This window comes from Macrosteles quadrilineatus, unplaced genomic scaffold (genome assembly GCF_028750875.1).
Source record: "Macrosteles quadrilineatus isolate MER2022 unplaced genomic scaffold, UCM_ALF_1.0 Scaffold_2__2_contigs__length_208266976, whole genome shotgun sequence".
Taxonomy (NCBI): domain Eukaryota; kingdom Metazoa; phylum Arthropoda; class Insecta; order Hemiptera; family Cicadellidae; genus Macrosteles; species Macrosteles quadrilineatus.
In genome coordinates, this window is record NW_026542595.1 from 141,336,333 (window position 1) to 141,363,453 (window position 27,121).

Sequence of the window (27,121 nt, forward strand, 5' to 3'; positions counted from 1 at the left end):
TTCAAACATTTGAAAAGACGGGACCTCTGAAATTAAACAAACGTATAACAAGAGACTTAGTTCGTAGTCTCAAGTAAACATTTAGATTGTGGGTTTGCTATCTCATCAACACCGTCTGCGAAAAAGAAATGAGCAAACTGTTCGCTTCCATTTTATTCTATAATAAAATTATAAATTTTTTTATAGTTTTGTAATTTTATTTTTCAAATATATTTACTGTAATAGATAATGTATATACTTGCTAAACAATAATTAATTGTATGAATCTTAGTGGAGGGACTTATCCATAACAGAGTAAGTTCGCTTCAGGTCATATACTTTGATTGGCTTATCTTGTTTATCCAAAAAATATGCTACGAACAATGTTTCTTTCAGAATTATCACATCAGATAAGTAATTTGTAATTGAATATATTTGTTCCCGGCCTTCAAGAACATTTAGCTTGTGCCCTAAATACCAACCCATACATTTTAGAGAAAATTTTACAAATTGCATCTGTAGCTTTCGTCATTCATTAATGTACTACTTTTCGTGTAGATGAATGTTTCAGTACTATTGGTGGTGTGTCTACTTACTAAACTGACGAGCTAGTGAACTCTGGTGAACCTATGAATGAGTACACTAGGCTGATAATGTAAACTACGTTTTAAAACAACTTGTTAACTAAATATGTTGGTTTACTCTAATAAATTAAGGTTTCATTATTTGCTTTAGTTGTTAGTAAACAAATAAAACAATTGTATTTTTTTTTTTATTCTACGAATCTTCCAAACCTAGTTCTTGTTTCTTATCATAATATATTATTCAAGAGACGTTATATTATTATAAATGAAAAAAAAACAATGTAACCTACTTGATCTAATGTTTGAATCGAGTGGAGTAAGGAAGCGGCGTGGAAGGAAGACAAATTGGGCTTCGCAAACGAGCTGTTGTAAGCTTTTGTTAACTGTCAAATTGTTGAACATAACCTAAGTCAACTCCTATGTTAAAATGAAATAATTGATGCAGTATATATTATTCATCTCCTGGTGTATTATTTTACCCTATCAGCAATGACTTATTCCACAACAGTGTTCATTAGTCGCTCAGCGGGAAGTTATGCAATCTAGGAGAACTCATCAGGGTTGCATAAATATTAATAAATTTAACATGGTGACTTCCCATCATTATCTCTTGGTTAGATAATTTTTTAAAGATAACTGTACTTATTGTTTGATATTATTAAGTTATATTAATTATATTTTGCACTTTGGCATTTTCTGTTTTACATAATAGAAGCTTACGGTACAATTACACTATTAAATATTTTAAATTTGATCTTAGTACACATTTAAACTCTTAAGTTATTTTGGTAAAAGGATATTTTTGTTTGAAAGACGGTTTAACCAGATATTTTAACATGGCTGTAAGCAGTATCTAAAAAACGTTCAAAAATATTTAAATCTACATTTTATGGCCATCGATTGATCCAAGAGAGCGATTTATCCATAAACAACAACTCTACCATTAGTTGAAATAATGTAAATGGAATAAAATAAAATTGCTAGACTGAACTAAATACTAAACTATTAATTTTTCGGTGAAAGTGTCAATATTTGACAAGTAATATATACTAAAGCTGTAAAATAAAAGAAAACTGCATGCAGTTAAATACAGGTAATTACAGTTTTATGTTTTCCCAATACACTCCAAGCATATTTTACAGTTTCACATATTGTAAACGTCTTACGTAACGTATAGCTCAATTAAAGATAACACTTGAACATTCACAGATAGCAGGGTTTAATTGTTTCTTTCCTTGATAACAATAAATAAATACAGAAGTTTGAAGTGTAATACAAATAATAATTCTTTGTTTATAAATACGATAGCAAAAAAAAATAAAAATATAATACTTGTTTATACAAGATGAAACTTCTTTAAAAATCTACACATATTTAAAAACAAAAAAGTACAAAAAGACAGAACATCGTAAATTTTAGAGCCATCATATATATATATTTAAAAAACGTTGTAAATTGAGTTTTTTTAGGTCCAACTATGTCTAACTACGTTTCCCAAAAATTTTACAGATTTTTATAGTTGACGCCTACAATTGATACAGATTCCATTACTAAAGACTGTACACTATGAATTCTTATTACTTCAAAAGGACCATTTTATGAAGTATTGTAGACAATCATTCATTTTACTTTGAGGTTTACCTTATTTTACGTTTCAAGTCTAAATTAAAAGTGCTATAGCATGTGTACATGATGTAACACTTTCATATCAATTGAATGAAAAGTACTCATTGAATCTATGAAAGGACATAAAAACCGTAAATCTTTTAACGTATTTCCCAGTGGCAACCACTAGAATATTTAATTATTGAACAGTTGTTACCTTAGCCTTTGTTCTTGCAGAAAGATTTTAACATCTTTCTGCAAGAACGAAGGCTAAGGTAACGACTGTTCAATAATTAAATACATGTATTACATCACTTACATATGTGAAATACATAATTATAAGAAGAATAGACTATTTAGAATGTCTTGATTGTACTTAGAGCTGAAAATCCCCTTTTCACTACTATTTTGTAGCACCTAAAACATGTCAGTGATATTACTGGATTTATTTTTCTATTTAAAACTTATTTTATTTTATAAAACGTGTAAATACCAAAGCCCCAGAGTTGTTTGGTGGTTATGTTACAAGGCCAGCTCGTAAACACATGAATATATTGAGCCCCCGAGAATACAGCCGCAAACGTCAGACATTGTATGCCTCACTGGGCTGTTTGTAAATGTGTAGGAATAAAACTATTGTTCACAACCAGGTGATGTTGCGCCGCTACAATAAGGCAGGCAATTTTAAACTGTATCTATTTGATTAAAACAAGCATTTAAATATATTTTTAAATTTAAATTTAATACTTAACACAAATAAATGTTTGTAGTTGATTTCTTTCGCCTTCAAGTTTTACTATCTCCATACCCGAGTTCGTTCTTCCAATCGTTTATGGCTTTTATGACCATATAAAATTAACCTTGGTTTTCGACAGTATTATACCAGACATTACATTTTAATAATTATTTATTTCTTCGTCAATTTAAAGAATGATAGCCATTCTTCGTTGTAGCATCTTAAACATTTTTTTACCAAATATTATACGATGGTAGTTTAAAATCAAAATATTTAAAATAATGGTGGTAGAATTTTGAATTATTAAATAATTTGGAAAAATCTTGATATTAAATGATGTGGTAAAATTCCTGTCAAGGTTATGAAATTGTACTTATTTTACATACGTTTAACGATTTCCTTACCCTTAAATAGCTTAGTAATTTTTAAACAGGTGTTATATCTCAAAATATTTTTAAGTCAAGTATATTTTAAATTATTGGATATTTAAATATTACCCACAAATAAATCCTAGCGTTAGCCTAAAATGGTTTGGATTATTTTTATTATTACATACGGGCTTTGGAAAAAAGGTTTTCCGCAAATTTGTGGTTGAGAAATCCTATGATGCTGCAATACTGATAACTAGGGAAAATATATTTCAAACGATATTTATGAAACGATTTCTAAGCCACATTTGAATCTATCAGCACATTTAAATATTGTAATACTACCACGAAACAATCATGAAGTAATTAGCACGGGTGACATGGCAATATTACATTGTACATTCTTAAGTTTCGTGCGATTGAGGAAAACATTACACTGGAAACTTTCGTATTTTTAATTACTTTTTGTCTTTTCCAAAGAGTTAATTGTAGCCTCAAGCAATGAGTTTGTACATAATTTTTGCTGGTAATAGCTTTGCAGGGAAATGTTTCAAACCTGTTACAATACCCGCTGCTTATACATTCTTTTGTTTAGTGACCTAGAATGACAAAGATTAAGATGTTTATTGTTTGTATGTAATCAAAACTTTGTTGTGTGTTTTTTTCTAGAAAATCATGTTAAGCTCAAAGCTGATATATAGGCCTACAGATAAGTTTCAACTGGCTTATAGGCATAAAAACATTAAGTTCGTGTATTTTGTATTTTACATTTTTTTAATATTTTTTTACATATATGCTGCATTGATGTAACCACTGAACACATTTGAACCACAAAATAGTTGTCATATGAGGAGAAAAACATTAACACGAATAACCGACATTTTACTTCTTAAATCATAATATTTCTTATATCTTGTGTATAGGTTTTTTCATGACAAGTTTAGTCCTATACTTGCTGAAAATTCGAAACATACTTCTTTTAAAGTACACTAAATAATTATTATCCTACAGCAGTGGCAATTCAAACCTGGAACATAAATTGTAAATCAGTTTATAAAGAGGTTAAAAATATAACATGTATTCACACAACAAGATGTATATTGCATTACAAAGGAATCATCAGGAAAAATAAAAATTAGAAAATTGTACAAAACAACACTCATTTGTTTAATTTAAATGCCAGGAATTCTAAGTTACCGCAAAATGGAACTCTTAATAATGAAATACAAATTGTTAAACAAAGAAAGTAAGATAAGCTACGTCCACCACAGGTGTTCAGCTTAAGCCGATGGGTTTATTTTCGTGTTTGCACGTATTACTGCGGATCAGCACTCTGCTCCCTCGAGTAAACAATTATTTTCAAAAAGGTTAAAAAGCCTTGTTTTAAAAACTGTGTATGCCTATTTTATTTATAACTGTTGTGAGTTGCATGTTAACACAAAGATAGAACACGATAGCATTGTAATGAACTGACTCAAATTAATTTTAACATAGTTCAAGTTATGTTAATAGGTTATTGATTGCTTATTTTAGGATTAAGAAACCAATGTTGTTTACAAGTCAAGCAATACTTGTATACAAAAACGTTCTTAGGTAAGCAGAAAAAATGTTAGGCCTTCTAGGAGAGCAAGACTTTCTTTGTATGGAGCATTCCCTCCATTGAAATGTACCATCGGGTCCTCTACCACGGCTGCCAATCATCAGTTCCAATCTTGAAAAAGAATATTATACATTAAACTTATATTTTTTATACGTTGCTATTTATTTGGTTTAAGTTAGAGTGTCTCGGTTTTGAGCAAAAGATTACAGTAACCATGTATGGTCTAGAACGATGATAAACACTCTTGATTTCACCGTTATCACATGGGATATAACGGCTTTCATCGGCATACTTACTCTAATACTGTATTGAGACACGAATATTAAGAACAAATCCACTTCAAAAGTAATTTAAAAATTCCTTTTTGAGCTTCTACCTTCTAAAATAGAAAATTTTACCTATTCAACTCCTTTGCTTAACTTGTACCTATGACAGTGTCATTTTAAAAATGTAGCCAACTTAAACGGTTTTAGAGTGAAACAGTTCAAATCCATTAAAGTTTTTTGGATGTACCTGTAATTAAACACGTCCCTCCAGTAAACCAAAAGTCCAAGTCCAAAGTCACTAACCGATAGCTAGCAACACACCCTAAAATCTAACAAGGCTCTTATGACATAATGTAAGCAGTTATACATTTTTAAAATGTACACATAACAAACAATTCTAATAATACCTATTACATCCAACAATAAAGGGAATAAAGAAATCGCTAGCAATTAATTTACTCACCATAAGATCAACATAAAAGCTACCATTTGAAAAAAGATATACTTAGCTATATAACAATTGTGAAATAAATTCATGTATAAAATAGTTTACTTTGCCAGATAAAAAATTGGTAAATAATCATTAAAACTGATTGTGATGAACTTTTCGAAACTGGCTTCTAAAGAGGCTGTTATTAAATTGTTTTCACGACACTTATTAAGCTCTACATCTTGAACAAACATATTGATTTATCACTGTACATTCTACCTATTGCTTTGTTACAAGATTTAATTTTTCAACATGGACTATATCTGTGTAAAGCTAACACAGAAGATCATAAACTTGAATAGAAGGTTGCCCCGACTTCAGTCGTAAATATAAATCCAGGAAGTTCCTTGTTAACTGAATTTACCGCACGGTTGTTCCATCACAACATTTCATATTTATTTTCAGTGTGTTAAAATAATGATAAAACTCTTAATACTGACTATTAAAACCTCTTTAACATTTACATTATTAATATATCTATCAATTTGTAACTTATAACATGAATTAGGGGTTACCCATTTCTTCACATTGTTTTTGTTGCCCAATGACATATACCTGTTTTGTTGATTAGTAATGGTTTTGTTCTGTGCAAAGGAAGCTACGTTTCAATATAACTGTTTACTTTGGATAAAATGTCATATCTTATTATTTATTTTATAGAGTAGCAAGGTTTAGGGTTTTTACCGGGTGAATACTTTTAGTTTTTGGCAAAATATTGTACGAGAGAAATTGTGTTAGGTCCTGCAGAATCTCACTTTTAGATCCTACTGCCTAACATAATAGTATAAGGGTTGAACAAGTTGTACATTCATGTGTATATATATTATATATTATATATTTTTTTTTAAATCTGTGTTTCCTGACAATTTATTAAAAAATGTATTGATGTAATCCTCATGCTTACAAATCACTGTGTAACAGTAGTAAACCTCTCGAGCACCTACTGGCCGAATCGTTCCTGATTCCTTAAGTTTTCTTTTATGATGAATTTTCAATCGATATTTGTAATTTTAAAAACCCTCTTTGATTACTTGTTTTACATTTCAAAGCAGTTTAAGTTTTTAGTCTTTAACAAAAACAAAATGTCACGATAAACATATTGTGGAATGTATATCTTAATAGTCAGTGCCGTGTGCTTTCTTTTATTGACAATAAGTGTACCCTAATTAGTGTTTTCTAACTTTAAAAAAGCATCTTTACTGAAATATACCGCAGGACATAGATATTGGTTATGCTCCGTCAACACATTAATTAAACAATTATAAGGATAATCTGCCTTCAAGGAAATAAATCATGTTTTGATGAAGTACCTACTTTCAATCCTTGTTCAACGTTTTCCCTGTATTCAAAATAATATCACTAACAACATCTTTTACCCCAAACTTTAAATGTGTAAATAAAATCTACGGTTTTATGTGGACAAGTGTGTGTGTGTTTTTGAGCTTACATTTCATGGTAACTTTTCATTAGTTAACTGATGAAAGTATGAAATTTTCGTATATCCCCCCCCCTTTTTCCCATCCCTTTTTCTATTATGAGGTTTACTACACATTCTAATAACAAATAATTTTTGCATTGTGCATTTTTATCACGAAGGTACAACGAGTGTACCAAAGGCCACATTGCATATCAACTTGTCTATCACAGACAGCTGACATAAATCAAAGGGACCATTGTAATACTTCATGTATACTATACCAGTACATGGTTCTTATGTCTATATGTATTCTATGAAATGAATATGTTGTATAAATTTAATATACTGATATATTAAAATCGTCATAAAAACGTTTACTTAGTAAAATTATAAAATATGCTAGAATTGATATAGGTTTGAGAAATAGTTTAATATTTATAGATCTTACAGCTTGAAATGGGTTAGGAAATTTTGGCTGAAATACATTCTTCCTCTATTTTACAATTGCAACTAAATAAATGGAGAAAATTCCATAAGGGTATGATGTGCAATTATCTTTTTTAATAATAAAAAGCTCCCTTTTCTTGGAAAGTTAGTTAATGGTGGCTTAATATTGATATTGTTAGAGTATTAACGAAATAGGCTAACTATTGTTATAGAGCTTACAGCCTAAAAATAGGCTAACTGTTAGAGCTTACAGCCTAGATTGGGTTATTTTATTGAATTTACCCACGAAAAAATATATACACCGAGGCAAAAATCCAAAAGGTAGCAAAGTATACTAAACCTAAATCATATTGCTTTACGGATGTTAACAAAAATTCGTTTGATTGAAAAAAAAATCAGAACGGCTCCTTCATTTAGCAAATTAGTAAATAGACTTGGAAAAAAAAGGCCTATGATTACCTGCAAACTTTAATTTCTAATTTAGATTATTAAGTTTGAAAAACAATCATTCATCAAATATAGATGTATACATAAGGAAAACTATTGCGATATAGGTTTTAATAATATGTTTTACGCGTTAAGCTAGATGCTAGAGATTGGGGTTCATTTGAAAAAGCTCTATTTAACCGCTCTATTAAAAAGCTCTATACAACCGATGATTTTACCAAGACATCTTTTTCCTCTTAAACTTTTTTAAATTATATTTTAAACTTTATTTTTCTGTCGCTTAGGACCTACAGATATGTGCAGTGGTCTAAAGATATCAGAGTGTAAAAAGACATTTGAGAAATGTCAGTGGTGACTGTAGGGCTACGACAGTGCAGATGAAGTCTTGAACCAGCAATACCTTGCCACAAGGTTTAATAGTTAAATATGACAGCACCTATAAAAAATTAAAAGAGTGATACAATATTTTATCATACTCTTGGGTACCAAAATGACAATTAAGTATACTTTTCATTGGTATTGGCGTTTTGTCTAGTCAAATTTAAATTGCATGGAAACGTCTGACCGTGTTTATTTTTATTGGTATTACGGAGAATATTTCTGAAGTCTTCAAATATACGCTCACTTCTGACCTTTACTGTGCTACATATAGGTTATGTAATAGCTTCGCATAATCAAAGAGAAGATAGTGCTTTGAGAGCAAAGGGTTTTCATACCCTTCAAATCAGACCATTGGGACTATACCTGTAGGGTAGATGTAATAATTTATTATATCTATACCGTCACACCCCTACAACTGCAAACCTGCAGACCTATTAAATTTCCATATGCTTGCTTGCATTCTCACATAACTATTAGATAACAGGATGGTGTACCCCACATGGATGGTGTTTTTTATGGTTACATTTTAATCATAGTAAATATTTCAAGAAAATAAAGGGTTTCACAAAAAAAATCTTTTCACATTAAGAGCCGCCATTATTAAACTGATTTAATAATGATTCCACCAATTTGTTTATAAGCAAGAACTTACAAGTTATTTATAACACTACATAATATGTTTGTATTCACAGTTATAAGATTTAACATAGTAAACCCCCGGTTTTGGAACATATTGTATTCAAGAAACATTTAAAATATTTCCCAAGCTATTTCCGTAGGGGTTGATTTAGCGGGAAATACACATTTCATCACAGTGGGACCAACTGGAATCAATAGTGGACACATTTCGTAATTCACCCTGTATATATACAATAATTTAAATGGATAGTGTTTTTTTTATCTAAGGACATTAACACGAAAAAGTTAATCAGTCCCGGGTTTAGATAAACCTCTTAAGACTGCGGTAATAGCTAGTTTTATATATTTTCGCTAAATCTTAAAACTAAACTTTTTATTATTATACTCCTTTTTAATTACACTTTCTATGAAAATAATAAAGGAAGTCTCACATTGTTTCAAGTGTCAACATTTTATCGTAATTCATATTAATTATTCTTTATGTTTCATTGCTGTTTTAGATTAGGAAAATTTATTGGAAAATTAAATTATAAACAACAAATATTAATATTTTCTAAGAATAATAGAGATTACTCTAAGCAATGAAATATAATACAAAATGAAACCCTCCTTTAAGCTACGTAATACTATTGTGATCGGATTGTGTACTATCTTCTACATTTCTTGAATCGTGTTGCAGGAAACTCTTTGAAATGTAACAAAAATTAAGAGTATAAAATATCAAATAAAATTTGAATAAGGTATTCAATAATGTGTGAAAAACCTTTAATTTTGTGTTATTAAGAAAAATATTGTAATATCGTTAAGTTGGTGATGTGGAGAATTAATTATTAATTCACGTATTATCAATTACTAGCTACTTTCAAAAACTCGTATAAAAATATAAACAAAAATCATCATAAACATTTAATGATAAGAACCAGCACTTATTTAATTTTAAACTAAAAGTGTATTATAACATTTTGACTAAACAAAAATTGAAATTGAGAGGAGAGCAAATCCAGAGTAATGCGTGCAAATGCGAAATAAACACATCGGCTTAGACGGGACACCTGGGGTGGATTGTGGTTTATCCTGCCTTCCTTCTAAACTGAGGCTTACTTTAAAATAATTTAAACAAAGTGACAAAAAGTTTAATAGAAAAAATGTTAGCTTAGGTAAACATAGTTTGTTGTAACAAGCAGTTTTATGAGAAAAATTTCATATAATACTGTAGTATATATGTCATATATCTATCTATATGTACTTGATACATAGTATTCACACAACCGTACAAATTGTATATGATACAACGTATAAATGAGTTTTTAGGCTTACCCCCTTCTTCAGTAGTCCAAAATTGTGTGTTACTTCATATTCAAAGCTGACGCGTTTCGATGCATTACAACATGTCAGTTTTGAATAATTATTAAGCTAGACACATTTTTGGACTACTGTAAGCCTCAGTTTAGAAACATTCGTACTTGATACATAATAAAACAGTGTTTTCTCCGTAACATCACTTTTCCACCCTTCCCAATAAAAATATTGTTTATATTTTAGATTCATAAGCTTTTAATCCAGCGAAGGGTAGAATGGCAACTAAAAGATAATTTTTCTTTCTCTTGAAATTAGGTCTAGTCATGCTAAATGGCTTTCTTTTTTTATCGAGCATAAATGGAAAATTTCTAATAATAAAACATGATTTGTCAGTTGAATGTTTATTCACAATCATAGTTTAAATTAGAGACAAACGGGTGAACTGATTGCCACTTTTATTGATAATTAATTGTTACCTGATTGACGGGATTTGGATATAACAAGTGAACTTTATATTAAATCAGTACTTTTGTCGACAAAATAACTGTGGTAAACTAATGTAATCTTTGAATTGCATCATTATGTTATACCTTGGAAACAAGGTTCGAACCAAATTAAAATGCGCAAATTACGCACAGATTCCCTCGTCTTCAATAATTAATTACACTTGGTTAGTAGCTTGCGAACTAAACAGATGTTTGATAAAACGAAAACACCACAAAATATTCGTATTCCAGAATAGCTATATTTTTTCTAAATATAGCGTTTTGTCTACAGCAGACGTAATAACTAGCATCATCTCTCAAAACGTTACTTGCCAACGTTACCTTAACTAAGTTAAACTCACCTAACTAATATAACATTGTTTGGCAGTAAAGCTAGTGCAAGCAAGCCACAAGACTCCAACTTGATGGATAAGCTTGTTGAGAAGCATTTTAGGTTAATGTTGAAAGAAAAGGTTTTGTTTGCATTTCTTTTGAATAGAAAAAGTTTTTAAAGAATTAATATTTTTATAAACCCATATTTTATTCGAAGTATCTTTTGTGTAGGTTTACATCATACTTGGAACTGTCTTAAAAGTAAGGTTATTGTGACGTGTTACAAATTATGTACCAGAACATATAGCCCAAATGAGATAATTTGACAGCTATTGACACTTGTTCACCACCAATTAAAAGTTCCTAGCTTAAAACCTTTATTTCCCAAATAACACATACACACAATATACGAATCTATGGAAAAAATTAACTAAAAAACCCCATTTTTTTATTTTTTATTGTATTCAATGTTTGATTATAAATTTTGCATCCTTTGTAAAAATAAAATCCAATTAAAATTGCTTACTGGGGACTAAAGTAAATATATTTTTCTATACGTTAACTAAGTACTGTACAGTATACGTAGGTCATAATGGTTTTTATATCAAACAAAACCTAAAGACACGATGAAATTTAAATATTTGAAATTATAAAAGTCCCGTTACGCCGATTAAAAATCATTCCATAGTTAATGAACCATATTGAAAAGATTTGCTGTTGGAAACATTTCGTGTTTAATCTAGAGCGAGATTTATATGTAAATGTATCTGATGGTAGTTTAGTCAAACCTGGTTTTAATTAAAACTTATTAACATTTCTATAAGTATTGTTGGGTTACAACTACCATAAATGATTCTGCTTATAATTTGAAATATCAATACATTTTATAATTTAATAACGAGCCAGAATGTTATTGTAATTTTTCAATCGCATTCATTATTTCATGTTTTATTTGTTGAAACTAGTAGATTGTTTTCTTAGTATTGACATTCAACAGATAAAAACTGTTCGTTTATTTATGTTACACTTTAAAATTGAAACCATATCCTAGAACATAGCCTATACTAGAATGTTAGGATATGACGAACGGTTTTTCTTAATATTATAGTTTGTATTGTAAGATTCATTATTGAAACGATCATCCTGAGCCTGAGTGATTTACTCAAAACGCTCTAGCCTCGTAGTGACAAGACCAAAGTTTATGAAGCCATTAACATTTAATTGTATTCGGTTGAGAAGAAATTACACAGGTTGATTGGCCATCAAGATTATTTCATACAGTTGCTAAATGACATAATTCACCCAATATACTATTTGTAGTGTATTAATTTTATGAGCGTGTGCTTTTGAACAAATTCAATTGGGTGAGGGAAATGTATTTTCATACGGGCAACACATTTCCGGTGCCTATTTAAAAAACACTATTAGGCCAAGTGTAAAGAAAAGAACAATAGGTTAAACATATTATTGGCCCAATATTTGTTATAGCTTTCAAGTGAATACCATTCGTGTAATATTAATCGAAGGCTTAGAAAGGATAATTGCATGTAGTAAACTCTAGGTGATTAAAGTTTAATGTTTTCCAATAAGCTCCAAGCTTGTTTTACCGTTTATGGTGTAAACACCTTTTATAGCACACTTGAAGATAACCCTTGAACCAATGGAGATGCTAGGGTGTAATTGCTTCCATCCTTGAAAACGATAAACAACCCCTTAGAGTGAAGTACAACAAAATTATAATCTACTTCTCCTTCATAAACTCCATTTGTTAAAAATGATATTCTTGAACAAAAAGGGCAAGACTCAAGAATTACATTCACAAGGGATTGATAATATCGTGGTTTTCGTTCTAAAAATGGCGATTTCGCGTTTTATTGTTTTACATTAAAATATTTTATAGACGCCAAGTAGCTTTTAAGGTCCGGGGATATTAAGATATACCTAGTCCAAATTAATAAAGTTACTCAAGTTATCAAAAAACATGGAGCTATTTATGTCATATAAGTGATTGTGTTGTTATGTAAAAAGCTGGAAATCGATCGAAAAGATAAATAAGTGTGTGATGAAAAAACACATCGCATAATGACTACACTTCTTGAATTAATTTTATCGAGTTCACTAGGCAAAAACTAAGTACTGTATTTCAACCAAGTAGACAACACTATTAGCTTAGGAAGCGTTTGTTTATTATTTTGCTTCCATCGGTCCAAACAAACCAATTTACAATTATTTTTTTAAATCCATATTCAATGTGACCATTGTGACATTTATTCTGTCTTAAATCAGATGATGTAATATTTATTATTATTATTGTTTGTTGTGTTTATGTTAGTTTTGGAGTTTTCATGGTGAGTTCTATTAAAAACCAGTGTTCAGTACCAATAAATAAAATATAATTTATGAAGCTTTATCATTGGTGGCAGCGGTAAAGGTAATATACAAACTTAAATAGAATAATGGACCTTTTAAAACCTCCGTCAGCTATTGATTTAAATAGCAACACATTAAATGAATGGACTAAGTTCAAGCAAACATTTCTGTTGTACCTGGAAGCAACTGAAAAATCTAAAAAGTCGGGGAAAATCAAAGTTGCTTTACTGCTATGTTTAATGGGGGATGGTTGCCTAGACATTTTCAACACCTTTGAATTGGATGATGGGGAAAAAAACAATTTAGACACTGTAATTAAATGTTTTGACGAATACTTTGAGCCTAAAGTAAACACTGTTATTAATAGGTATACTTTCATTAACCTCAGGCAAAAGTCCGACGAATCAGTTCAGTCATTTGTAACTAGTCTAAAAGATCAGGCAAAAAAATTTCAGTTCGGGGATCAGGAAGAAAGCCTTGTAAGAGATCTATTGATAATAGGGACTAAAGATGAAGCGTGTAAAGAAAGGTTGTTGATGACGAGTGATTTGAAACTTGATAAAGCAATTCACTACTGCACGGCTAGGGAGGAGAGTAAAAAACAAGTGCAACTAATGAAACTTGATTCACAACTTGACGAAACAACTAATGTAGGATCTAAAATTCATAACATTACTTTACCAAATTCGAGTAACATTACAAATAAAAGACAAGTTAAAGTCTGCTCTAAATGTTTAAAAACTCACAATTACAGAAATTGTTCTGCTTGGGGAAAGAAATGTATAAAATGCAAGAAATTTAATCATTTTGCAAACGCCTGTAAGGCCCAAAACATTCATAACATTGAATCTAATGAGGACATTGAACCTAATGAAGTGGGAATTAGTGGCGAGAGTCAGGACTTAAGTATTGAAACTATTGTTGTCAACACTGTAGACTCATAACATAGTTGGTGTCAGAATATTACCGTAAGTGGGGTTGACATATCTTTTAAGCTCGATACTGGCGCCGACGTCAATGTTATTCCTTACAAGCTTTATCAACAATTAGCTCCTGACGCTAACATGACGACTCCAGGTAAACGCCTCAAGTCTTATAGTGGGCATGACATCAAATTTGTAGGTAATTGCCTTCTAAATTGTACACTGGGGGGTTCTAAAAGAAATTTTTTAGCAGAATTCTACATTGTGAATGAAGATGCCTGTCCCATATTAGGGCTTAAAACATGCCAAGAACTGAATCTCATTTCTAGAGTAAATGAAATAACTAAACCAAGTGAAAGTGTGTACGATAGATTTTATGATGTATTTGGTGATGAGCTAGGAAAATTACCATTCGTTTATGATATAAAACTTGAAGATACCGCAGTTCCTAAAGTTATTCCTGCCAGAGCTATCCCTAAAGCTTTAAATGATACAGTTAGGGAAGAGATAAATAAAATGGTCAAAGACGGTATTTTAAGAGAGGTAAGCGAACCTACTGATTGGGTACATCCGATTGTAATAGCAAAGAAGCCAAATGGTAAAGTTAGAATTTGTATTGATCCAAGAACTCTTAATAAGTATATTAAAAGGGAACACTACAAAATGGCGACGCTCCAAGAAATTTTCTCACAGTTGGATGGTGCAAGATACTTCAGTGTACTGGATGCTTCTTCAGCATTTCTACAGATACCGTTATCAGAGAATAGTTCTCGGTTATGCACCATTGCTACTCCTTTTGGCCGATTTAGTTATTGTAGACTACCTTTCGAATTGAATAGTTCCGCAGAGATTTTCCAAAAAGCAATGGACCTGTGGATTGGAGGGAGTGAGTGCATACATAGATGACGTCCTAGTGTTTGGTAACTCAAAAGAAGAACATGATGAAAGACTGGCTACTTTCTTAGAAAAGGCAAGATATTTTGGACTTAAGCTGTCTAAAGAAAAAAGCCAGATTGGCCGTGAAAGTGTCCAATATCTAGGTCACAAACTTACTCCAAAAGGTATTTCAATAACCGAATGCAAACTGAAGGCTATTCAGGACTACCCGAGCCCTAGGGATAAAAATGACCTCCAAAGATTTTTGGGAATGATTACATATGTAGGAAGGTTCATTGATAATCTATCTGATAAAACAGGACCACTACGATTACTGATGAGCAAAAACAAGTCTTTTATATGGACAAGTATAGAACAAAAATGTTTTGAAGCATTAAAGGAGGAGATAAGAAAGGTTCCTGTTTTGGCCTATTTTGATGGAAGAAAGAAGTCTACTTTGTCTGTAGATGCTAGCAAATTTGGCGTTGGGGCCGTTGTTTTTCAAAATGACCATCCTATCGGCTACAGCTCTTCAGCTTTAACAGCAACTCAGCAAAGGTACAGCCAGATTGAAAAAGAGCTTCTGGCAGTAGTAAATGGTTGTAAAAAGTTCCACTATTACCTATATGGAACAGACTTCACAATAGAGACAGATCACAAACCTCTACTTGGTCTTTTAAACAAACCTATAGCAAGTCTATCACCACGGCTTCAGAGAATGATGATGGAACTGATGAGATACAATTTTAAGTTAGTTCACGTACCGGGAAAAAAATGTTCATTGCGGACTCCCTTTCGAGAGCTCCCATTGATGAACATTTAAACACAAGTTATCTGGACAACGGAGCTGAGGTAGTTTACTCCCTGGCAGTTTTTGCTAATGACGATGTAGTAAATAGACATAAATATGCTACAGAAAGTGATGCCACACTAAAGCAAGTACGTTTTTACATAGAACATGGATGGCCTGAACACAAACAAAATTGTGATGACAAAGCTCACCCTTTTTGGGAAAAAAGGTATCAATTACATTTATACGATGATCTGATATATATGGAAGACCGACTTGTTATTCCGAGTGAGCTGCGAGCCGACATGCTGAGGCAACTACACGCTTCACACCAAGGAATTAATTCGTGCCAAAACAGAGCACAGATGGCTTGGTACTGGCCAGGAATGATGAGAGACATAAAAAACACAGTAGACCAATGTACAACATGCCAGGAATACCAAAGATCAAACCCAAAAGAACCTCTTAAACCATATCCAGTGCCAGAAATCCCATAGGAAGAAATTGGAGTTGATTTCTTCAAAATTAACAATACCAATCACATGCTAGTGATTGACTATCATTCCAAATTTGTGGAAGCTAAGAAGATGAGTACAACAACAGCTGATTCAGTAACTACAGGATTGACACAGATCTCATGGCCTGCCTAAGAAAATTGAAATCATGACCCTCCGTTCGATAGCCACAAGTTTTCCACGTTCACAGAAAGGTATAAAATTGAGCATATAACTTCGTCTCCGTACTACCCAAAATCTAACGGGATGGTGGAGAGGGCTATACAAAATTTAAAGTCAATGCTGTCTAAAACGCTAAAGACCAAGGGAGATCCAAACCTGGCCATAATCGATTACAATAATACTCCTAAAGCTAATCTCGGAGCACCTGCTCAAATGCTAATGGGAAGACTACTAAAGACTGTTCTTCCTGCTACTAAAGATTCCATGAAACCACTCTTCCCTACCAATGAAACAGTTCTAAATTTGAAGCAAGCCCAAGAAAAACAAAAAACATATTATGACAGATCGGCTCATCCACTTCCAGAATTAAAGGAGGGCGAAGAAGTTTATGTCCAAAAGGGAACTCGAGAATGGGCAAAAGGAAAAGTTGTCAAGAAACACAAAAGCCCGAACTCCTATTTGGTACAAATGGACAGCGGAGCAGTTTTCAGAAGAAACTGGTGCCAACTGAGACAATTTAAAATGGAAAAGAAAAAAGATTGAAATTGAAAAAAAGGACATGTGACATTTATTCTGTCTTAAATCAGATGATGTAATATTTATTATTATTATTGTTTGTTGTGTTTATGTTAGTTTTGGAGTTTTCATGGTGAGTTCTATTAAAAACCAGTGTTCAGTACCAATAAATAAAATATAATTTATGAAGCTTTATCATTACAATGTCTGACTAATTGAAACTAATAAAAAAATAATCAATTTAACTAGTTAAAACTAAGCGGGTGAAAAGTTATATTTTTAGTGATTATTTTGGATTATATTCTCTACTTTATCGCATATAGGCCTAACTTGGCCTAACTACACTATATTTCCACCTTGCAAATGATCCAGCACACTTAATTCATCCACAAGACATTCACCAATGTAATTATTGTCAAGGTAATTTTGTTCTGGAGTATATTTTACAATAAGAGAAAGTATGGACTTGATCTGTTGACATTTTTCCCTTAAAATTGGTAAAGCTACAAAGATAAAAGAAGATTCACATAAAAATAGTCAATTATAATTACAGTAAAATAAGTCCATGCTGTGGTGTTATTAAATTGTAATCTTGTTTTAAACATACCTTTGGCACTTGCTTCGGGCAATGCAATGGTGGTCTCGTGACACATCCAGCTTTAACAATTTTACAATTATATCTAACCAATTATAACCAAGTGAATATCTTTTTCGAACAAACAAATGGGAACTCATCTGAGGACAAGTAGATGTAGGATGTAACAATATTAGTACGTTTGTAGCTAAGTCACACTCGGGTGTAGGCCGAGGACATAACTCTGTATTAGCCGCTGTCTATACGAAAGTCCTGAAGTTAATCCTACATCTCTACTTCCCAGGAGTGTAATGCTGGAAATGTAGTCTAAAAATAAAGTTGTTAACACGGTTAAGTGCAATTTAATATTTTGTAACTTAAAGTTGTTTCATTGAATCGCTAAGGATTTCTTATAGCAAGACATAGACGAAGAAATCAAAAATAAATTTTCAGGTGGAATAAAAAAGCGTATAATTTATTACAAATTTGATGAACGCACTTTATTGTATTCAATAAAGTAAAAAGAAATCACATGTAAACAAATTAGTAAAAAAGCATACTATGATTTTAATTTCATCGTTTTACATACACTTTACGTTACCAAGTTAAAAACTTAATATTTGATTGTAAAATGAGTACAAATATCTCATACCTTAGAAAATGCCACAATGCGAATACGGTTACAAATATGTAGTATTTCCACTGTTACATTTGTTTTTTTTTGTTTTTTTTTTCATTGAGGTGCCTACATGTTTGGCTAATTTTACCAAAAGGGTTTATATGATGCAAAGAAATGCTTACAAAGATATATTTTACAACAATTTTGATCAAATAACTGACTAACTAAAAAAAGTTATAATCATAAAAGTAAACATGCATCTTGCAAACATTACATACTAGGTGTAAAGGTAACATTACTAACTAATGCACAACCTGTGGGTGTAGTATGATCAGAGCTGGTGCATTACTCCAGATTACTACACGTTTACACTGCGATGCTTCTGATAATCCAGTTTATTAGATGTTTATCATGTTTATGCTTTACGCTCAGTTCCCGATTATACAATCAACTAGCTTGAAAATGGGTTCACCTAAGAATATTTTACCATACATTAGAACAGTTAATATAACTGAAGAGATATTATTTGTAATATAATTTTGTTTAGAGGAGGAATTCATGTAATTTTTTATCAAGGGGATTATATAAATGTTTGTTAAGTATAGTGTTGAATGAACTCTTGATCAGCATCGTACGTGTTATTAAATTACCTGAACTCACATAAAATAAGAATGTTCACTTATTGGGTTTGATGATGGAGTTCAATTGGAGTGACCAATCGAAATTGAATACCACTTACCGTATTTTGTATGCATTTGCCGTCTTGTGAGTAAACATTATAAGTGTAAATATATTATTATAAGTTTTATTTGACGTATTTTATGTGCTTTCAGGCATAGTGTCAAGCAAAGGATCATGAAATTATTAGATTTTTGTTGTTTATCATACATAATGATACGAGATATGTGAAATCATCTACCCGTGAATATTAAGTTTAGATATTTGTTGTTGCTATTTTATTAAACTAATCTTACTGCATTACGTCCCCTACAACATTTGTAACATGAAAAATATCAATTTTTGTGACCCTTGAAAAAAGTGAAAGCAGTTTCCCATTTAAATTGATTAAATGCAGCCAAATTTCGAATATGATACAGTTAAAAAAATAACTGTCCATGGCTTTGTTAATTGTTCAAGCAGCTTAATTTTGTGCTCAGTCTCTTCAGACTGTGTTATTTTAAAAGTAAACAGCCTTACATCACATTCGTTTACTACCTCATTACGTGTAATTGTTGCAGCTTACACCACAAAGCTGGGGTACCCTGCGCTACTCATTTTTCTTTGTTTACTTAAACATTTGTAAAACATTGTTTCCCTTTGTTTTTAAATATTTATGCAACTGTAGATAAACTGGCATTCACCTGTTTATACGGGGTATGGTGCCTAATAACAAAATAACACGAAAAGGGAAATAATATATTAATAAAAATATTTATTTGAGTGAATGGATCAATTGTTTGTATGGACAGGTTAGGTTGGATATCACACTAGTTTTCTTACACGATGTATTCTTTAGGACAAAAGGAAGAATTTAAATGTTGAAGGCTGTAATGAAAATAACTTGTCACGGAACAGTTTCAGTATTTTTGTACCGTGTTATGTATTCTATATTGATTGGTGATAATAGGTCAAACAATAACCAAAAAAATCCGTCTAATCGGTTGCTATAATGTCCAAAAAAGGTGGATACATAATTTACGTAGTGATTGATAAGTTATTTGTGGCAACCTATCTGCTACATGCATCATGAGGAGAGTTTATAATCAACTCTAAAGCCTCTCTAGATGTTGGATATCCCACAACGTAACCGTATAAACGAGTGTTAATCTTGAGTAATGCATTTGGTCTAAGCACAGAATACTCTACGGGATACTTTATAATGTATTGTGCTGGTTTATACATAAGGTAAATGGATTTTCATTAATAATCGTTTTATACCCTGAGTCCCGAGTCATAAGGTTGGAACTACTGAAAAATTGACAACATCCGTGTAAAGCCATAAGATGGCTCCATTGTGTACTAGTTACAGCATCACCATTTAAAATTACCAAAAATACAGAAGTTTAAACCACTTATAGTGTATCTTGATGATCCAATGACTACCCATATCGAAAAATGTATTTTAGTAGTCTCTGCCAACATTTTTTTTACATGTTGGGGCAATAATCGGCTATTAAATATGTACATTATATATATTATGCTACAAAATTTAGTTAATGAATAATACGGAAAAAAACATGGAGACCGTGTAAAAATTACGCTTTGTATGAAAACTGGTATGATATACTCACATGACCTTTATAACGTTGATCTAGACACAAAAATAAATATGGTCCTTTAATAATTGATCATCCACAACACTGTTATAGCGACAGAGTAAGCGTGTATTTATCAATAAAAGGTAATGAAATGAAACTACAACCGGGGAATCAAGGCAATAACGCTTATTGCTACATCAATTGTATACTTTAGAAATCTAAGCTTTTGTAGTATGTATAGTATAATAATTTGTAAAGTCATAGTTTAGTCTTAGATCTGTAGAACTAGGTTAATGAGCGTGAAAAGTTTGCCTTTTGTACAGTGTTAGTTCATATTGTATAGTTATTTATAGTAAACTTTATTGTCACTAATCAACCGGAGAATTTATTCACTTTTTAATAATAAAAAGCATAAGCAAACTACATTAAAATTTCATTATTGTTTGAAACTTAATATTAGTTATTAAATCATTGCTAATCTTGGTATGAACCAATATTAATAAAATAAATTCTACTTATGTTATTATTCTTAATTAAAACCCTAATACGTATAAAGAGCTAAATTTCTATATTCACTTCACAAAGAATTCACCGAGAAACAATGTTTTGCCACTGTTTAAGTAAACAAAGAACGACGAGTAAAAAGCAGAGTAAACTCAACTTTGTGGTTGACGCTGCAACAATTACAAGTAATGAAGATGTAAACCGATGTAAGTCTCTTTACTTTCAACACATCACTACAAGTCAGTCGACACTGAGCACTAAATAAGTTAGCTTGAACAATAGGCGAAGCAATGGACAGCTTATTCGTCTAGATCTAACAGGCATTCGTAAATTGATTTGAGAACAACAAATTATTAAATTTTTTGGTTGTTATAAAAAATTACGGTACATATTTCATGATTCAAAGATGAAACAAATGATGTAGGGATGCAATAAGGTAGTTCCCATAACGCAACAACAACTTTTATGCAGCAAACATTATATCATAGACTATTAGATGCACGAGTAATCTAATTCAATTGACCACAATTAACCACCACAATTAAATCCGAAACCCCAATACCACAATAATCAATTCAAGTTGATGTTTTGGAATTCCTAGCAGGAATCAGTGCCACAATCATATTACATATAAAAAAAACTCATGGATTGAGAATCAAGTCTCAAACGTGATTTACAAATATAGCCTTGGAAAAAATTTTTTTGAATCAATGTTTTAGTTACACAACACCAAGCTCGAGTTTTCAGCTTGCTGTAAAACAACTAAGTTAAAGTTTCCAGTTCTTTAGGCAGGAATCCAGGACTTTTGAACGATTGTAAATATGTTCATCCTTGTATTATAAATGTGTTTACTTCATAAATTCGGTTTAATAACAATTAATTGAAATTATATCAGTTTAATCATTCCATGGACAGTTTGTTTCCGGTAATGCTCTTTAGTTTTTTTTACTTTCTTCTTGATATTATACATCGAAACACGTGTAGGTTGTGCCGATTGGCAAATAACTGAAGGCGCTATGCTCGAAATGCAAAACACATATTGTTTACATTTATAATTGTAAGTTTAAAGCCCAGCAGTTTCATTGCTTTCCTACTAAAACCAAATCTTGCAGTTTTTTAAAGGGGTTTACGAAACTCTCCCCCAAAGCTCCGTGGGCATGTTCCTTAGGTAAAAATAGCTTCAAGCGAGCCATGTTTACCTAATATATTGTTTTTTTTTTTTTTATTATTTAAACTTGAAGAGATGTTGACAGGGAGAGACGACGTAATGAAAGAATTAAAGGAACTAACTTATTATCTTAAACGAAAATGCCAATTATAAAAATTTTATTTTTATAACAGGTTACTTAAATATAATGTTAGTGTAGTGTGGTGTTTTTGGTAAATGTATGTTTAGATAGTATTTAGTAGTAGCCTAAATAGAGAATTCTGGTAGAAATTAAGAACTACAGTAGAAACATTTAAAACTGCATTATAGCCTTATGTTAACCATAATTTCAAATAACAACCTTAACACAATAGGTTGAAGTACGGTACGTATATTTTTTTTATTGGTGGCGTCTTTTAACCTTGCATTTGTCCGCCTACATAGGGAGGAACCTGTGTCTGGAACGTATCCATAGCAAAAGGTGAGCCGGGACAGTACAAGGGTGAAGTGTACTGATAAAAAGTAGTGGCAGTGACCAGGCTCAAAACCTAAGAATTCACCACCTTGAAACCGAAGTCCATGACCCTACCGACTGAGCAACTGACTCACAAAAAAAATTAATATGTAATAATGTTTGAATGTTGATTATTGTATTTGCATTGCTTGTTAACTAACAAGTATACGTACTATGATGGATGGTTTTAATTTTTTTACCATTGCTTTTACTCCTTTTTAATAGGATATCCTATATTTTATTATTATAAATACACACATGACGCAATATGTAACATGTTTTTTAAAGCGTTCATTAAAATGAACGTAGATTTTTCTTAGAATAAAACATTTAGCGCGATAAAACAATGAAGCCAAGTTGATGTAACGTTTGTAATAAGTGTAGTAAAGAAGCGGTGTAAAAGACAATTGGGCTCCACAAGCGAGCTTCTTCTGTTGTAAGATTTTAATAAACTGTTGAACTGCTGAAGCAGCTACACTGTAAGCACGAGTGCAAGGATATTTAAGTCCACGAGGCTCCAGTAATATCCTCGTCTGCACCGTACTTACTACTTGTTACAGATGAAGTATATTACACTGAACTAGGCTACTCGTAGCATTACACTAAAGGCAGTGTTTGTAATCCTAAGAAATCCGATTCACAAAACCTACGGTCTTAACAAGTATACTTCCACCCCCTTCCATAACTTCCATAAACCCTTTTAGAAATTTAAATCTGTTCGTGACAACCTTCTAAGATTTGAAGGGCTACAATAATGATGGTTAATTGTGAAGGTGTGGGTAGAGAGGTTAGCTTAAAGTGATCAAATGGTTGACTTTGATATAATTTTATTCCTGGTGAAACTAAACAATTGACAAAAATAAATAACTAATAAGAACAGGCATTCTAAACTGATTTATATTCAATTAACCATGAAAGTGTCCAAAAAGTAAGTTGCGCCCCCCCCCCCCACTTTAACTATTTGGGATACTTGAAATCGTTTTGCGGCATCCTTTTTAGATATGACTTGCTGCAACAATTATGGTTGATTATGACAAATTTGCCCTTAGAGGTAGCGGACGTTGGGGTTAGCTCAAAATTTTTATTTTTAAAAGGTAACCATAATCGAGTTTCATACAATTTTACAAGTCCTAAAGAAACTAAACAATTAACAAAAAGAAATTAAATATCGGAACACTAATAAAAAATGGCAGCTAAAAATTACTATTAATAATAAGCATCTTAAGCATTTTGTATTGGTATGTGGATAAAATATATGAGTTGATCTTAATTATTTTTAAAGTATAAGCTTAGATCATTTACGTTTTTTCTTGGTTAAAAGTTTATAAATTAGTGATAGTTTCTAACTATTACATTAAAACACATTAAAAAGCTGCCTATTAACCAGGGTGTTTCCTGACAGTGGAAGTTAATAGTCTATGGTAAGAGGTTCTACGTTTAAGGCTAGTAACTGTCGTGTAGGTTATGGGAATTTAGTAAATCGTAGTGAAATGATTTGTCTAACCTTAGATAAAATAATTATAAACGTATGGGCTAATACGTACGTTACAAGTAGTTAATTTCCAAATAGTCATTAACACTTAACGAAGTCTTTTTAAAGTTACATAAAAAATTTAACGATATTTCTTTTAATTTTGTTTCATGCTTTTAATTTAAGAATGAATCAAGTCTTAGGAACATGGACAAAGTTAATGTTTTATAATCTATCCAACTAAGTTCTCAAAACTATTCCCAGTTCTAATTTACTGCTGACACTTATGAACTTCTTAATAAACGGATAGCCTTTATAATAAATTTATGTTCCTTTCATTTATTCGCAACTGACACTAGAGGTTTTAATTCTTTAGTTAGTAATCTGACTACTTTGTTTTAGTATTAATTAGATAAATTATGGTTATTAGTAAAACTCAGGTTTTGTAAGTTCCATACTCATTTGCCTAACTTATAGTATTTACATTTTTTTTTATTTATAAGCAAAGAAAAAAAAAACATATTGCTAACAAGTTAAAGTACTGTAAATGGCAATTAAAATATTCTAACGGCGTAAATATGAATTTAAAAAAATCGCAATGTTCCAAAATACATCTGGTAGTTAATGATGGCGAAACCACAGTTTACCAAATAAAAGTGTACACTTTCTTACCTAGTTAAACTACTTTACATTTATAAAGGCAACTTTAACTATTTACTGTACATTTACTGTACGAATCGTTCGTCAACCAAACAATTGATGTTAAGATGCAGTGACCTATACTACCGTCGTAGCAAATAGCCATGACTAGGAACACTTGAAACAATAATTACGAATCGTTCAATAAAATAATTAACAGAATAGCTATATCCAACTACTGCATGGAAATTATCACATTGTTTTACCTTAGAAAATTACTGGAAATTGCTAATTTCATCTTTATTCTTTCAAGCCTGCTAATTTAGGTAATTTCACTGTTGGCGTTATATGTCTAATAGAGACGATTTATGTTGGATTCACCCCAACACAAAAAAACAAGCGTAACATTAATAAAATTTTATATACAACTAAAAAGGTATAGTGTGTGCTATAATATTATAGTTATGGTGGTAGGAAAACTCTTGAGTACAAAATGAACGCAAACAGTAATAATTGCCACTACTTATCAAAAAATATGGCCATTTACAGATCTCGAGCGGCAATGACGTACTCTATACTCTTAATACATAAATAGCCATTGCAATACCTTACTTACCTCACTTCTCATCCATTTGTGATTTCAAGTTTTACCTGAAACAAATAAACAGAAAATTTATATTTTGTAAATAATTGTATGTATTTATTACATGTTATGTTTATTTTTTGTGGTTTTCAAGACTATTGGCTTTTAATGGTTTTTCTAAAATAGGAACTTTCGAAATTCTTTTAACATATTTTTTACACAGTGTTAAGAGATTTACAGCCCTAAAATTGCATGGGGTTGAGCACCAATTAGTTTTATTTTTGTATATATTGCCTTCGAGTTTACCCCAAAAATTTAATAAGTCATATAGTATTCTATTACAGTCAATTTGATAATTGACTTATAAATCCCATTTCCTCGTCTTTTTATCATAGATGATAAGATACAAAGTACATTAGACTGATGTTGAACCAATTAAAAGTCAAAAACTAATATATCCTAGAACTGGGTTTCAGAGGTTCTAGATTTCCCCAACGTCCAACCACAGACAGCATTTGAAAACTAATGTAGTTTAAAAAACGAATTAATATTTGGTTTACAGCAAACAAAATGGATTATTGATTTTGATATTTAACATAGTTTAACGTATTGTTTGTATTAAGTCCTCAGTGTGTTGCCTAATCAATTAAAAACCTAATGTTTTTTATTGTTTATTTGTTCTTATAAAAAAGTGTATTCAAAGTTTTATTTACAACATTTAACTGATTGTTTAAATATTCGGAAAAATGGTAAAAGCCTATTATACAGCTCGTGGGGCATTTAATAGATATAACATGTCTAATTACATAGCTTAAAATATCTGTGTTGATGTGTGTAACTAGTTGGTAGCCTTATTATTTTAAAATTACATTAATAGTCCTAAAACAAATGCAAACCACGCTCCTTCCAAAGCATAGTGTTGAACAAGTAAAAATTTGTCTTTACAAAGATACACTTAATTGTAAAACAACCTAAGTGTATTATATTTGGGAAAAATCAATATAATGCAAAATCTCTACAATTTCAAATAGAGTTTACAGGTTGTGGTCTGTAACTTACTATTAAATTGATGTCTGTTGATAAAATAAAGGAGGCCACTTGCAGTTATATGTATGGTGTGTATGGTGAATCCATACCAGGATTATACCAAATCTATTAAGGGTTCGCATTCTGTTTGGGATCTGTTTGACAATATTGTTATAGTCAATAATATAAATGCTTATTACATTTTATTTAGGGAATTCCTTTATGTCAAAAATATTGTTTAATATTTACGTAGTCCATTTACATCCATCAACAAAATATTTTAGAGTAAGCCTCAGTTTAGAGGTAAGGCTGGATAAACCACAATCCACCCCAGGTGTCCCGTCTAAGCCGATGTGTTTATTTCGCATTTGCACGTTGTTTCTTTGGATTCACTGAGCAATCCTTTTCAGTTTGCGTTTATTCAATTTTTACCATTCAGTTCAAAATCGAATGAACTCAATTAATTGTGAAAAATATTGCTCAATCCACTCTTAAATTATTTTGTTAATTCAAAAATTTTGATTTTTGTGATAATTAATTAGATGAAAATGTAAGGCC

At 31.2% G+C, this 27,121-nt stretch overlaps 1 protein-coding gene across 1 annotated transcript in view; it reads right to left on the reverse strand.

Annotated features, from left to right (window-relative positions):
- The window catches only part of LOC128987060 (uncharacterized), a 135,938-nt gene that overhangs the window by 76,419 nt on the left and 32,398 nt on the right, over positions 1-27,121 (reverse strand). The gene's annotated exons all lie outside the window — the stretch shown is intronic.